This window comes from Ambystoma mexicanum, chromosome 6q (assembly GCF_040938575.1).
Source record: "Ambystoma mexicanum isolate Mex_15411 chromosome 6q, UKY_AmexF1_1, whole genome shotgun sequence".
In the NCBI taxonomy this organism is placed as follows: domain Eukaryota; kingdom Metazoa; phylum Chordata; class Amphibia; order Caudata; family Ambystomatidae; genus Ambystoma; species Ambystoma mexicanum.
In genome coordinates, this window is record NC_090937.1 from 1,067,490,555 (window position 1) to 1,067,507,244 (window position 16,690).

Genomic DNA, 16,690 nt, shown 5'->3' on the forward strand with positions numbered 1-16,690 from the left:
CAGGAATGGGCCTCGCCACGGATCTGGTCAGGTTTTTGACTGGACTCCGGTTCTGGTCTCGGCACTTCACAGCGATCTGGGGCACTGGTTCTGCTCACAGCAAGCAGTCTGGGTCAGCTCTGCTCTGCTGGTCTAGCCTCTCTGGATTCAGCTGCCTCTTGTTCTGGATACTGCTCTGCTTTCCGGTCCGGATCAAGTGGATTCTGGATGTAACACTGCTTTCTGGGTACTGGCAAGAGTTCTTGGCAAAAGAATTCAGACAGCTCGCCCGGCTGTGGAAGAGTTTACAAATGATTTTGAGGCCTGCTGACAAATACTTTTGCTTGCAGTGAGCCTTCTTGGTTCAAAGTTCTGTAGTCTCTGTTTAGCTTGGAAGTCTAAGTGTTGGATATCTGGATGTGAAGTCGTCGGTCAGCATGCTCCGCAGCAAATGGAATTGAATGTCTCTACCTGTCCCAGAAGTCTCTTTTTATGTGTTTTGAAAATGGGTATGTGCCTGGGCCTAGCTAAGCCTGCCCCTCTCTACTTGTCATTGGCCCAATTCTCCCCTCTCCCATGATTGGGGGAAGGAAATGAATTGTCAGCATGATGAAGTCTGTTTATGGGTCAGAGGATCCTCCCCTGGTCAGTTTGCCCACAAATCTATATTTGATTCAAATACATCCTTCCCAGATATACAATTTGTTGAAATTACATGTGCACATTATATATTCCTTATGGTCCATGCTTGTCCTCCTCTGATCTTCCTGGGGGCTTGCATTAAAAAATGACAACATTTTGCGCTTTTTAACTGGTTTTGCAATATCGGACATTTACCCAAAATGACACACATGTGCGCAAGGAGTATGGACATTAATTGATGAAGTGTCAGATTTTTAACATGCAGACATTTTGGAGTGAGACCCTATTTTCCGCTAGCAACCCCCCAGAATACACCACAGGGTCCTAACACCTCTCAAAATGTTCACAGAAAAATCACAAAAATAATGATATTACTTATATAATTCTGACAAGTCCGCACTATGAGTTATCTATCTTTTTAAAATTATGCCCTGGTCAAAAAGGGGTGTGGCTTCCCACATCACAGGGTGGAATAACTGGTTTATCCACTTCCCCCAAGCTCAGCTGCTAGCAGAGGCACTGCCCCTCCCAGTTTCCCCTAAGAGGAAGCCACTTTACGGCCCCCCAATATAACATTTGCCTGAGTCCAGGACAGGCCTTTGTTCAACTCCCTGTAGTTCCCAGCTGCTCCACCCCTAATCTAATCAGAGAGGTGACAACTCCTTTTGGCAAGGGGAGTGGCTGAGCAGGTTTCAACTCCTGCCGGGGTTAGTTGTCAGGCAGAATCCAGTTTCATTAAGCCAGGTTTCAGCTAAATGTCACTTTTTGTTCCCAGTTTTCTACATTGAAATCAAACTGACAATTTTTGCATATACATTAAATAATTACTTCCTTCAAGTCATTTCAGAATATAGTTTTACATTGTATCCACCTCTTAGCAAGTCTTTCCTTGGTCTGGTTTTGTTTCATTTGTTCAGTTTTACACACAAGTCTGGTTGTTTTAAAACGCCGGCTTTCTGATAGTGGTGAGTACTGGTAATGCAACCATTTTTGGGATTAAGAAAATGAATTCCCCACAGTTCTGAGTTGCTTTTTTTGCAATCAGCATTGCCATTCCCAATGGTTTCAGGCTACTGTGTGTGTAGCCCACTGGTGGTTTTAGGCAGTGCCCTCCTGTGCTCACAACATAAGAAAAAAATGGGTGGCAGCCTATTCTTCATGTTTTCCCTGTGCACTCTCTGGGGAGTTCTGGCCATCATGATGTTTTCCATGCCAGTACTTCACAGTTTTATTGTAGGGCTTGGATGCATGGGTAAAAACATCCCACAACTTTCATGGGTATGACTATACTCAGTAACTTTGATGGTTCGAGTTAGCCAGAAATAGATGACAACCACTGTGATGAATCAAGTAACGGGGCACCAGTGGTTCAAGGATGAAAATTGGTTTCTAAATAAATAATCAATCAGCCCCACACACCTCTAGTACATGAGAAGGGATTCAAACAGATTGGAAACACAAGCAAATTATAAAACTCCTTGTCCAGTTTTGGCAACATGGATGGTACGGCAGGCTTATCTTGAAAAGGTTGTGGATTGTTGGTTAGTTGCAACACAGCAAAAAAACAATTATTACCCAATTGTGAAAGGGACTGTCCAGTCAAGGTTTTATAAAAATATCTAATTTATTATTATCAGAATATACAGTTCTATCAACACTACGAAATACAAGGCACCCTGTAAAGGAATGCAGAGGACAGAAAGTTTCAAAGAATAAAAAGGGATGTGATCTGGATACTGAAAGGAGGGTAGTTGGTATACTAAATAATCACAACAGTTGAAGGATACTTGGTTTTAGCACAATAGGAGCAATGGGTTGCAAAATGCTTCTAGGGGCCTTCTGAGAAGGACTAGTGGGACAGAACCACAGTGTACCTTGTGCTTGTAGGTTTTCTTTGTGCTCAACAGGCTCAAAGCGGTTTCAGGATGCTTTGCAGCTTCTGTGACAGATTTCAAGATGGGAGATAGTTGCGGGTATCAGGCGGCAAACAGTTTGGCAAGCAAAGCTGGATGAATGGCTGTATGCTGGCCTACATAGCGGCTCATGGTCGGGAAATGCTGTCTCAGTGCTGGTGAGCAATTCTGAAGCACTGAGCAAGACATCTCAGAAGTCTTTAAGCGACTGTGGCATAACAGTAGTCAGCGTTTCAGTCAGTTTCAGCTCGAGGGACTCGACTGGCTCTAAAATGTCTTTATGGAGGACGTTGGTTGATGATTGTCGATGCACTTCTCCTAGCTTCTTCACTGGGCTTGTGTCGTCCTTTAAGGTGGACGGCCCAAAGTGTGTTGCAGGCAGCTACCTTGTCTTTGTTATAGGGTTCAGAGACTCTCTGGCACTTCCCACTTAGGAGCTTGCTGCAGAGCCTAGAAGGGCATGCTGTGTGCTTTCTGGGTACCAGTTCTGGAGCTGCTGGAGGGTCCTCTAGATTCGGTATCTCCCTCTGTTACCTGGGAGATGTTTAAGGGGGGTATCTTGATTCCTTCTTGGAGGTCCAGGCTTTCCTTCACTGGTGGAAGATATAAGGCAAACTGTACCCTCAGCCAGGGTCCAATGACGAGTTATTCTTTCTGCTTCTGGTGAAGCCTTCAGATGATCTGCCCAAAGAGGGTCTCAGCCGTCTTTTAAAGCCAAATGCACCATAGGGATTGGTGTAGGCTAAGCCTACCATAATGAAGCAATCCTGCATACCCATCAACAATCTCCTCTATGCATGAGGTCATGACCTGAGTGCTTTGCAACAGAAAAGGTAAAGGAGTGAAAACATGTAATACTAAGTCCCACCCATCTTCCTGTCTGTTGTGGATCAAAGGGTCTCTCTGGTTAATGCCACTCTATGTGGTTCCCAATTAAAGTGGCAGGTCTCTCTTGAAGCTGTGGTGAGTCCAGCTTCTAGCTCCTGCAAACCACATTCTTGCACCTTCTGAATGATTTCCCCTTGTGGGGTTGACTACTGTAAACACACAGTCCCAGACATGAGAGTTCACTGTCAATCGATACTGAGGGCGAGAGATGGCTTCAGGTTGACACAGTTGAATATGAAAGGTTGGTGGGTTTCCTGCCTCCTTTGTTAACCTCTGCAGCCATTTACCCTCCGAATGGTATGCACATGGCTGCCACCCACTGCAGGGCCCAACAAAAGGACCGGGTGGATCCATGGAGCCTTTGTTAGTTAATGAGGCTGGCCGTGGCAAGGGGAAGGTTTGGTCCGCCACCTTCTGGAGATGCATTGTGTACTCCTGCCATATCCAAACTGAATATGACATATGACATGACAGTGCCTGTAGACTGTGTCCACCCAGAGTACATGGCTCTATGCTTATGTCATGCGATGAGCTTTGGAAAATGTGTGCGGATTGGTCCCACGCATTTTCCGAAGGTTGATCCACCATCATTCAATTACATTTCACATTTCATAAAAGACCAGGCGAACACACGGCATCATCCAATTTAACCAGCTTGATCTGCCAAGCCCAGTTCATGCCCATCTGTATTTTTCTAAAGATTCTGCTATAAGACAACTTTTGGGGCTGACAGGCATGCTTGGCCACCGATGGAATCTGCAAATGCCTGTCTACTTAGACAAATGTTGCATACGGGTTTCCAGGGTCTGTTCTTAACTGTCTAATTAACCAAGCATTTCACCTGCAAGCACCCACCGTCCACATGTGAACATACTCTTGCATATCATGGGCACATATGATCACTCTTTGCATCTTAAATTCGTATCATAAAAACATGAGAACCAGTGACCTTTTCCTGTACTCGAAGATACTGTTTCACAAACAGGAAATTCTTTCAAGTGGCATCTGTCCGGATTTTCTAAATGTCTCCAACACACGCATACCATGTTTCAATAAGAAAGCTTCCCCGGATTGTGCTTGCCATTCCTGACTGGCAAAAGCAGACCTTGGCCATTTCAGACTGTGGCTGATGATTAAATCAGCTAGTCAAAGGCCATAGAATGTTAATGTTAAAGGACATTTGTACCGCGCACTATCACCACCGGAGTGGTCCCCTGGCACACTGGCGACTCTGAAAGATGAGGGGAGGTTGATTTAGTGGGATGAAGCAGGAAAAGTGCAAGAGAGCAGTGATGTGCTGTTGGCGGCCTCAGCCCGGTGGGTCCCTTGGCTGGGCCTGGGGTGCTTGCGGCCAGTAGTCGCCGTGTACTGTTGTGCAAGATTATGGGCCTCATTACGATCGTGGCGGTCCGGAAATAACGGTGGCGGTAAACCCGCCGCCACCGTTGTTTCCGGACCGCCTGATCCCGACCCCTGCAGGCGGGAGGTGATGTTCCCGCCAGGTCTGACCTGGCGGGTTTAACACCGCCCGCCTGCAGGCGGACAAGGAAGCACCGGCAGCATTACAAGATGCTGCCGGTGTTTCCATGATCCCGATTCCCATTGAGTCCCATAGGACTCAATGGGAATGGGGATTTACACCATTCCGCCTCCGTGATTCCCGGAAAACCGGGGTTGTGATGCCCCGGTAATTCCGGGAGTCACGGAGGCGGAATGGTAATACGAGTCCGGCGTTAACCAGGCGGTTTTACCGCCTCGGTTAACGCCGGACTCGTAATGAGGCCCAATGTGTGTTTCTGTTTTGTTGTTGCAATGTAGTGAAGTTTGTGCGGTTTGTTGTGCTGTAGGTTTTGGTTGCATTTGGCTTGGGGTTTGAGAGGTGTATGCAGAAAGGGAAATTGTTAGTAGGATTGGTTAGTTTGCGTCTCTATCCTAGTTGAGGCGCTCAGCTTGCGTAGTCTCCCCTGATGCGGCTCTGCCCTGATCTGGGTCTGACTGGCATACAAGGTGCCTTACTCCTCTGGCCCCCACCTCTAACATGCCCTCTCATAGCTCCCCTTATCCTCCCTTCATACTCCTGTGGCTAGTGCACCTGCCAATGTCAACCTCTCAGGTAGTGTGGTGATTTCCAGTATCTCGACAATTCCACACCATTGTGGTACCTGGTGATAACTAAGGGGCGGGCGAAAGTGTTGGTGGGATTGTCTGGGGTAGTTGACTCAGTCTCCGTGCGTGCCGCTTGTGTTCCAATCTATCCGGTGTCACCCGTCCAGGTGCCGTGGGAGCTACCCTCCCGGGTCGGGGATGTCCGTGTCCTTTCCGGCTTAGTCATCCTTTTTCCGGTTTTGGTTTCCAGATTTAGTCTGTGGTGTTGAAGAGCCAGGTTTTTAGTGATTTCCTGAATTTTAGGTGATCTTCAGTGTTTCTTATTTCATTTGGGATGTTGTTCCAGGTTTTTGAGGCTAAGTGGTAGAAGGAGGTACATCAAAGTTTTTTCTTAAGGTATGGTTTGAGTTCCAGGTGGATTTCGTTGCTTGATCGGAGGGGTCTTGTTGGTTTGTACACTGTTATTTTCTTTTATAGGAATTCTGCTCCTTGTCCGCTGATTGCCCTGTGCGTTATGCACATTATATTGAAGGTGATGCCAGTGTAGTGTAGTGTTTTTAGGGCTGGAGTGATGTGATCTCTTCGGGATAGTTTGAGGAGTAGTCTTGCTGCTGCATTTTGGATCTGTTGCAGTTTCTTCAGGAGGTATTCTGGTATTCTGAGGTAAAGGCTGTTTGCATAGTCGATTTTTGACATGATTAGGGCAGCGATAGTGAGTGTTTTGCGCGTGAAAGAGAGGAAAGGTAGAATTCTTCTTGCCGTGTGGAGGAGGAAAAAGCATTTCTTCACTGTTGCATTTATTTGTGGTTCCAGGGTTAGGGTGTTGTCCATTAGGACTCCCAGATTTTTTACTACCTTCGATGGTGTTGGTGCATTTCCCATTTCCATAGGCCATGGGATGGTGGTTTCGTTCTCTTGGTCTTTGGTTATGATCATGATTTCTGTCTTTCCTGGGTTGATTTTCAGGTTGTTGGAATCCATCCAGTTGAAGACTTCTTTTAGACAGTCGATTAGGGTTGAATGGTCGGCATCGGTGTCTTTGATTTTGTAGATGATCTGAGTGTCATCTGCGTAGTTGTAACATGTAATGTTGTATTTTTTGAAGATTCTGATGACCGGAGTCTAATAGATGTTGAAATACAGTGGACATAGTGAGGATCCTTGTGGCACTCCACAGTCGTTAACTTGTGGAGTGGATTTGAAAAGTTTGATCCATATGCTTTCTTTTCTGTCTGCTAGGAATGATTTGGTCCAGCGTAGTGCTGTGTCTGTTATGCCTATGTCTTCTAGTCTTTTGGTCAGGGTGTCGTGGCTAACTGTGTCAAAGGCTGCGGAGAGGTTGAGCAGAATAAGGGCTGAGGTAGTGTTTGAGTCTGCGTTAGTTTTTAGGTCGTCCCAGATGGATAGTAGCGCTGTTTCCGTTCCTCTCGCTGGTCTGAAACCGATTTGAACTTGGTCCAGCAGGTGGTGTTTTTCAATGTGTTCTTGGGTTAGTTTATATACGTAGGTTTCTAGAGGTTTTGCTGGGTAGGGGATGTTAGCGATCGGCCTGTAGTTGGAAAGGTCATCTACATCACCACTTGTGTTTTTTAAGAGTGGCTTGATGTATGCTGATTTGAAGATCTTCGGAACAGTCCCTGTTGATAGTGATAGATTTAAAAGGTTTCTTTAGTGTTCTGCTGGCGATCCTTGCGCGAGGATTGATTTGTAGATGTCTGGGGGACAGAGGTCCATGGTGATCCCACTTCTTGCTACGCTTTACCAGCATTGCGAATGCCTCTGCTGATATTTCAGGAAAGCTTTGGAGTTTGTGCTGTGGTTCTGTGTTAGGTTGGTTGGGTTGTATGTTGTGGTTGGTTGGTCGCTTTTGTATGGTTTGTCGGATGGAATAGATTTTTTAGTTTGAAGTGGTCTGCTAGGTCGTTGCGTAGTTTTTCTGAGGGGGTCGGTGTGTTATCACAGCCTGGTGGGATTCTCATTTCTTTAATGATGCTAAACATTTATTTTTGTGTGTTGGTGGCATTGTTGGTTCTGTCGTCGTAATGTCTTCTCTTTGCCTTTTGAATTTCCTTCTTGTATGCGCGGATTTGTTTCTGGTACAGGTTTTTTTTCCCTGGGTTGTATTCTTTCCTCCATTCCATTTGTGCAGTATCTCTGCTTTCCCGTCTAGGTCATCTAGCTCCAGTTCTGTAGTTGAGGGTTTCGTTAATTCCAGTTGTTCAAATAGGTTGCTTTCCTTGACATGTTTCCAGTTTCTTTTGGTGGTGGTTGTGCGTTTCGGATGTTGGATGTAGGTTTGGGTAGGCAGAGTGATCACGAATGGGATGATGAGATGGTCACTCCACAGTATTTGTATTGGAGGTACCATGGTGATGAGTTTTTCTTTGGCAAAAATTGCATCTAGGGTGTGTCCTGCCGAGTGTGTTGCTCCTTTGACTAGTTGTCATAGTTTCATGGTGCTGAGTTGTTCAATTAGTGAGTTTTGGGAGTTGGCGTGGCTGTCTTCAAACCAGATGTTGAAGTCCCCCAGGAAAATTAGGTGTTCGTAGTTGATGGCTAAGTTGGTGATGGCTTCTATGAAGTTATCGACGAATGTTGCATCATATGTCGGTGGTCTGTATACCAGGATGAATGTGATGTTGGTTTTTGGGCTTGCTGTTAGGTGTATTACCATGGTTTCGCAGTTGAGGATGTTGAGTGGTTCGTCAGTTTTTATTTTCAGGTGTTCTTTGACTGCCATAGCGATGCCTCCTCCTTTTTTGCTTTTTCTGTTTATTTGTAGGCATTTGAAGTCAGTCGGAAGGCAGCTTTGGAGTGTGATTTTGTAGTTGTCGTCCAGCCATGTTTCTGTGATGAACAGGATGTCAATGCCATTGTCGTCGAGTAGGTTGAAGATCTCTGTTGAGTGTTTTGACATGGGTCTTGCGTTTATTAGATTGCAGTGAAGTTTGGGGGTGTTGTTTGGTTTGTGTTTTGTTGAGGTTGTCTTCTGCTTGGTGTTGATGTTTCCTTCCTGGTCGGTCACTTGTTGGGCTGTGGGATGCGAGGTGTCAGTGTCTTCGAAGAGTTCTTCTAGGTTTTGTCTTGGGTTTTTTGTGTTTTCATCGGGTTCGTTTTCCGGGAGTTGTGGTTGTTGATTGTAAGTTCCTCTTGCTTTGGTGATGTAGGGGGTTATTGCGTGGGCCGTCTGTTTGTTGTTTGTTTTGTTCATCCTTCTTCTACTTGCTTGTGTTAGGTTGTTTGATGTTGTTGCTTCTAATGTTGGGTTGGAATGCCGTGGTGTCCACTTGTCTGTGTGGTATGGAGTTAGGTATAGGGATTTTTCTCTTCTCTCAGAGTTGCTTCAGTTTGTGTTCCTGTCTGTGGGGGTCGAGTCTATGGTTGTTGTTCTAAATTGCTGTTCTGGAGTGTTTGTTCTTTCATCTCTTCGTCTTTTCCTTGGAATTGGTCGTTTGCGCGGCATTGTAAGATTGAGAGTTGTTTAGTCTTTGTTTGGTGACCTCTAGTTGGTCCTGCTTTGGTCTGGTTGTCCTGTGGTCTTGTGGTGTAGTGGTGGGCGAGGGGGTATCCGCTACTAGTTTGGGCTCCATCTGTAGGTGGTATTCCGGCTCAAGTTGGCGACTCGTTCAGTTGATGTCCTAGGAGGGGAAGGGGGATGGTAAGGGTTATTAAGTTGGGTGTTATCGGTAGCTCTCTTTACTGTCCGTCTCCTTGAGCGCGGTTCACTGTGGTGAGCAGGCTGTGTGGGTTGGGAAGGGTTTCTGCTGGATGGAGGGCGGCTTTGACAGGCTCAGTTCGGACTTTCGCCTTGTGATGCGAGAGGCCCTAGTCAGAGTGACCCAGCACCGTAATTCACTGGTGGCTTCTGTCTCACTTGAGAGTTAGCTAAATTTGCGAGTGTTCTAGATTTCAGAGTGAACTAAATTTGAGACACCTGTATAGTGGGAGGGAGGCGTATTAATGCAGTTTGAAGATCAGACAATGTCATTTGGGCACAGAGGCCCTGCTAAGATTGGGGCACCTGTATATTGGGAGAGATGCCTATCAATGCAGTTTGGAGACCACACAAAGCAATTTGGGCACAGAGGCCTTGCTATCAATGCAGTTTGGAGATCACACAATGCAATTTGGGCACAGAGGCCCTGCTATGTTTGAGACACCTGTATAGTGGGAGAGAGGCCTATCAATGCAGTTTTGTGACCACACAGGTCAAATTGGGCACAGAGGCCCTGCTATCAATGCAGTTTGGGGATCACACAATGCAATTTGGGCACAGAGGCCTTGCTAAGTTTGAGATACCTGTATAGTGGGAGAGAGGCCTATCAATGCAGTTTGGAGATCAGACAATGCAATTTGGGTACAGAGGCCCTGCTAGGTTTGAGATACCTGTATAGTGGGAGAGAGGCCTATCAATGCAATTTGGAGATCAGACAATGCAATTTGGGCACAGAGGCCCTGCTATCAATGCAGTTTGGGGATCACACAATGCAATTTGGGCACAGAGGCCATGCTAAGTTTGAGATACCTGTATAATGGGAGAGAGGCCTATCAATGCAGTTTTGAGATCAGACAATGCAATTCGGGCACAGAGGTCCTGCTAAGTTTGAGATACCTGTATAATGGGAGAGAGGCCTATCAATGCAGCTTTGAGATCAGACAATGCAATTTGGGCACAGAGGTCCTGCTAAGTTTTAGATACCTGTACAGTGGGAGAGAGGCCCATCAATGCAGTTTGGAGATCAGACAATGCAATTTGGGCACAGAGGCCCTGCTAAGTTTGAGATTCCTGTATAGTGGGAGAGAGGCCTATCAATGCGGTTTGGGGATCACACAATGTAATTAGGGCACAGAATCCCCGCTATCAATGCAGTTTGGGGGATCACACAATGCAATTAGGGCACAGACTCCATGCTATCAATGCAGTTTGGGGACCACACAATGCAATTTGGGCACAGAGGCCCCGCTAAGTTTGAAACACCTGGATAGTGGGAGAGAGGCCTATCAATGCAGCTTGGAGATCAGACAATGCAATTTGGACACAGAGGCCCTGCTAGGTTTTGAGACACCTGCATAGTGGGAGAGTGGCCTATCAATGCAGTCTGGGGATCACACAATGCAATTTGGGCACAGAAGCTCTACTATCAATGCAGTTTGGGGGTCACACAATGCAATTTGGGCACAGAAGCCCTGCTATCAATGCAGTTTGGGGATCACACAATGCAATTTGGGCAGAAAGACCCTGCTAAGTTTGAGACACCTGTATAGTGGGAGAGAGGCCTATCAATGCAGTTTGGAGATCAGACAATGCAATTTGCGCACATAGGCCCTGCTAAGTTTGAGACACCTATATAGTGGGAGAGAGGCCTATCAATGCAGTTTGGAGATCAGACAATGCGTTTTGGGCACAGAGGCCATGCTTAGTTTGAGACACCTGTATAGTGGGAGAGAGGCTTATCAATGCAGTTTGGAGATCAGACAATGTAATTTGGGCACAGAGGCCCTGCTAAGTTTGAGACACCTGTATAGTGGGAGAGAGGCCTATCAATGCAGTTTGGAGATCACAAAATGCAATTTGGGCACAGAGGCCCTGCTAAGTTTGAGACACCTGTATAGTGGGAGAGAGGCCTATCAATGCAGTTTTGAGACCACACAGGTCAAATTGGGCACAGAGGCCCTGCTATCAATGCAGTTTGGGGATCACACAATGCAATTTGGGCACAGAGGCCTTGCTCAGTTTGAGATACCTGTATAGTGGGAGATAGGCCTATCAATGCAGTTTGGAGATCAGACAATGCAATTTGGGTACAGAGGCCCTGCTAGGTTTGAGATAACTGTATAGTGGGAGAGAGGCCTATCAATGCAATTTGGAGATCAGACAATGCAATTTGGGCACAGAGAGGCCCTGCTATCAATGCAGTTTGGGGATCACACAATGCAATTTGGGCACAGAGGCCCTGCTAGGTTTGAGATACCTGTATAATGGGAGAGAGGCCTATCAATGCAGTTTTGAGATCAGACAATGCAATTTGGGCACAGAGGTCCTGCTAAGTTTGAGATACCTATATAATGGGAGAGAGGCCTATCAATGCAGTTTTGAGATCAGACAATGCAATTTGGGCACAGAGGTCCTGCTAAGTTTGAGATACCTGTACAGTGGGAGAGAGGCCCATCAATGCAGTTTGGAGATCAGACAATGCAATTTGGGCACAGAGGCCCTGCTAAGTTTGAGATACCTGTATAGTGGGAGAGAGGCCTATCAATGCAGTTTAGGGATCACACAATGCAATTAGGGCACAGAATCCCCGCTATCGATGCAGTTTGGGGATCACACAATGCAATATGGCACAGACGCCATGCTATCAATGCAGTTTGGGGACCACACAATGCAATTTGGGCACAGAGGCCCCGCTAAGTTTGAGACACCTGTATAGTGGGAGAGAGGCCTATCAATGCAGTTTTGAGACCACACAGGTCAAATTGGGCACAGAGGCCCAGCTATCAATGCAGTTTGGGGATCACATAATGCAATTTGGGTACAGAGGCCTTGCTAAGTTTGAGATACCTGTATAGTGGGAGAGAGGCCTATCAATGCAGTTTGGAGATCAGACAATGCAATTTGGGTACAGAGGCCCTGCTAGGTTTGAGATACCTGTATAGTGGGAGAGAGGCCTATCAATGCAATTTGGAGATCAGACAATGCAATTTGGGCACAGAGGCCCTGCTATCAATGCAGTTTGGGGATCACACAATGCAATTTGGGCATAGAGGCCCTGCTAAGTTTGAGATACCTGTATAATGGGAGAGAGGCCTATCAATGCAGTTTTGAGATCAGACAATGCAATTTGGGCACAGAGGTCCTGCTAAGTTTGAGATACCTGTATAATGGGAGAGAGGCCTATCAATGCAGTTTTGAGATCAGACAATGCAATTTGGGCACAGAGGTCCTGCTAAATTTGAGATACCTGTACAGTGGGAGAGAGGCCCATCAATGCAGTTTGGAGATCAGGCAATGCAATTTTGGCACAGAGGTCCTGCTAAGTTTGAGATACCTGTACAGTGAGAGAGAGGCCTATCAATGCAGTTTGGGGATCACACAATGCAATTAGGGCACAAAATCATCCCCGCTATCGATGCCGTTTGGGGATCACACAATGCAATTTGGGCACAGACGCCATGCTATCAATGCAGTTTGGGGACCACACAATGCAATTTGGGCACAGAGGCCCCACTAAGTTTGAAACACCTGTATAGTGGGAGAGAGGCCTATCAATGCAGCTTGGAGATCAGACAATGCAATTTGGGCACAGAGGCCCTGCTAGGTTTTGAGACACCTGCATAGTGGGAGAGTGGCCTATCAATGCAGTCTGGGGGATCACACAATGCAATTTGGGCACAGAAGCTCTACTATCAATGCAGTTTGGGGGTCACACAATGCAATTTGGGCACAGACGCCCTGCTATCAATGCAGTTTGGAGATCAGAAATGCAATTTGGGCATAGAGGCCCTGCTAAGTTTGAGACACTGTATAGAGGGAGAGAGGCCTATCAATGTAGTTTGGAGATCAGACAATGCAATTTGGGCACAGAAGCCCTGCTATCAATGCAGTTTGGGGATCACACAATGCAATTTGGGCAGAAAGGCCCTGCTAAGTTTGAGACACCTGTATAGTGGGAGAGAGGCCTATCAATGCAATTTGGAGATCAGACAATGCAATTTGGGCACAGAGGCCGTGCTAAGTTTGAGACACCTGTATAGTGGGAGAGAGGCCTATCAATGCAGTTTGGAGATCAGACAATGCATTTTGGGCACAGAGGCCATGCTAAGTTTGAGACACCTGTATAGTGGGAGAGAGGCCTATCAATGCAGTTTGGAGATCAGACAATGCAATTTGGGCACAGAGGCCCTGCTAAGTTTGAGACACCTGCATAGTGGGAGAGAGGCCGATCAATGCAGTTTCGAGATCAGACAATGCAATTTGGGCACAGAGGCCCTGCTAAGTTTGAGACACCTGTATAGTGGGAGAGAAGCCTATCAATGCAGTTTGCAGATCAGACAATGCAATTTGGGCACAGAGGCCCTGCTAAGTTTGAGACACCTGTATAGTGGGAGAGAGGCCTATCAATGCAGTTTGGAGATCAGACAATGCAATTTGGGTACAGAGGCCCTGCTAAGTTTAAGACACCTGTATAGTGGGAGAGAGGCCTATCAATGGAATGTGGAGATTAGACAATGCAATTTGGGCACATAGGCCCTGCTAAGTTTGAGACACCTGTATAGTGGGAGAGAGGCCTATCAATGTAGTTTGGGGATCAGTCAATGCAATTTGGGCACAGAGGCCCTGCTATCAATGCAGTTTGGGGATCACACAATGCAATTTGGGCACAGAAGCCCCGCTATCAATGCTGTTTGGGGCAACAGGGGTGATCACATTGATAAACATTGGTTTTGCCTAGTGGCCAGGTATCTAGGGTGGAGCTGTACCTCTCCCCAACCCAAGCCACCCTACCATACTGGTCCTTGTAGTTGCTGGTTGACGGCTGGCCACTGGCTTCCCCTGCGGACACCTGCTGACACTTCCTGGAGTCGCCTCTGTTGGAGCCGCCCTTGGCCTTGGGGCCCTTAGCCGCAGGGCTGCACGGGCAGAGGGCTGCCCTGGGAGGACCAGTGATGAAGGGCTCTAGGCCCAATCAGAGCGGGGATAGGCGGGTCGGGAGGCAGGAAGGTGCTCAGAGCAGGAAGAGGGTGCGGGCTGGAAGGGGATGCTTGGGGTCTGGGGGCCTAGTTTCGCGGCCAGAAAACACAAAGGTGCCCAGAGATGGGCTGACTCACCTCGCGCCGGCTTCCTGCAGTCAATGGCCTACAGCTGTCAAATGCGTTGCATTAGTACATGTGATCATTGCTTACATTTCCCCAAGCAATGTACCACGCAGTGGATCACATTCACGCTGTAACTGCCCTCTGCTGGTTCAGTATGCAAAAAGGAAACTGCAGATGCATTGAAATGACCGCATTTGGAAACCATCCTCAAAGCAGCCGCAAAATGCGATATTCCACGTTTGCCATCCCAATCTCCAGAGTATTACTGTGACCACAGTCTGCATGTGGTCATAAAGTCAGACACACTTCAGGCATGGCGTCAGACAAGTTACTGGCAGATGCAAATAGTCATGGCCAACCTTTCCCAAATCTGTGTGCAAAACGCGGTCCAAATCTTATTTCACACACACGCACGCTATACGTGATGCTCATTATTCAGAAAGGTGTGCCCCTCACTATTGGCGTCTTAGTTAGGGTTACACTTCCATAGGCTAGGTTTCAGTTGCCACAAATACAGCATTCAAACATGCAGATTTGTTTGCATCTTCAAGAACAGGACTCACAGTTCCTTGTGGAATGAGCAAGTGCAAAGGAAAGCTGATGCAGACACTGGATTCATGTTACCCATAATGCATCACAAACGGGCTATGCCACCATGCGCAGCATTATGTGAACTGGGCTTTGATTTACTACTTATCTAACTCTGCTGCATCTCCTTACATCACTAAAAGTAAACCCCCTTCCCTATGTAAAGGTGCCCCAGTCCTTGCTACATAAAAAGCAGAAATAACAACACCAATCATTAAATGATAGGTCTCCAGAAAGAAGTGCTTTGCAAGCCTGCGACGGAATTAACAGTGACACATTCAAATCAAGTGGTATCTTTAAATCGTAGGGTACAAATACATTAGGTGATTTGTCTGTGGTTTTTGTAGACCGAACTTTCAATGTGTTTTGTCTTACATCAACTATTTCTCAAGATTTAATTATTTTTCACCTGCCTCACAAGTAATTGCTTTTCCAAATCAGTGCTACTTAAAGTACAGGCGTATTATGCAGAGGTATGTTCATTTGGTTATATAGATTGAATCTGTGTAGTGCAGTGGAGCAGGCAATGAGAGCGTCATTAGGCCTAATTAACTGAAGTGCATTTCATCTCACGCCACGCAGAATTAGGCACTCTACATGTACCCCTTAATTTAATTACATACTCTTTTTCAATTTGGTTACGAAATAAGTGCTATGTGACCTTTCTGCATGTTTTGGTTGACAAAAGACAGGATTGTCTTTGTCTGACCCATATCATTTGGAACACTGACACAGGCACTAACAAAGAATGGCTAATGTGTGTTCTGGAGAAAGCGCAATTTTACCAAATCGAATTTTCTTGATCAAATAAAACGTTTCACATGAAAAATGCTCTGTGCTAATGGACTCACTGGAGCTCTTTTTTCCAGGTCACTAATGGATACAATCGTCCATAGCGGCTGTTCCCAAGGGAACATGCATTTGCCAAATTCAATAGCTCGCCAATAGCAACACGGAAAGGGCCTGTTGTCATTGATTTACATCAAGAGAAATGACTCGGGACAGTCGGGCTTTTGTCGATTACTGTTATCTGGAAAATAGACACAAAGCAGTTTGACAGTAATTTAACATGAACTCTTTACAGGTTCAGATGTAACCTCTTAGTGTAAAACAAGGAGTAAACAGCTCGAGTTTTAAAACGAAAATGGCGTATTGGCACGGATGCACTATCACAACTTTATTGTGAGTCGATAGCAGGTTAACATGCTGGCAGCTTTGGCACAGCGATATATGGAAGATGGTATTGGCACTTCAAAAGCGTATGGCTAGGGATTGTTTCAAAATACCGGTGAACCAGCGCGCACACTTTACACAATTCAGTGCTGCAAACATGCAGTGCCAAAAGATGCAAGCTACGCAGCAAAATAAAGAAGATCTTAAATAGAAAGTGAAGAGGGACGAATCGGACGCAAGCCTTCTCTGTCCACGCCCCGAGATTATACAACAGGCTTCCCATCCAAATCAGACCACTACCCCCCACACTATCAGCTCAAGAAAGAGCTCATGGTTCACGTAGGTCAAGGCATCTCTGCACCCATTCACCAGAGAACATGCAAAGGCACAGAAACCTTCCACGCCCTTAATAATTCCTCCAGCTTTCCCAGAAAGGGACAAAAGGCATTGTACGCTCTCCTGTTTTATAATATATTATATGATGGGCAATTCATGTGTATTGCTTTTTTTGTTTGTATAGCGCCTTAAAAATGGTTCTGTACTTGTAATAAGTATACGCTTAATAAATAAGTTTACTACTTCTA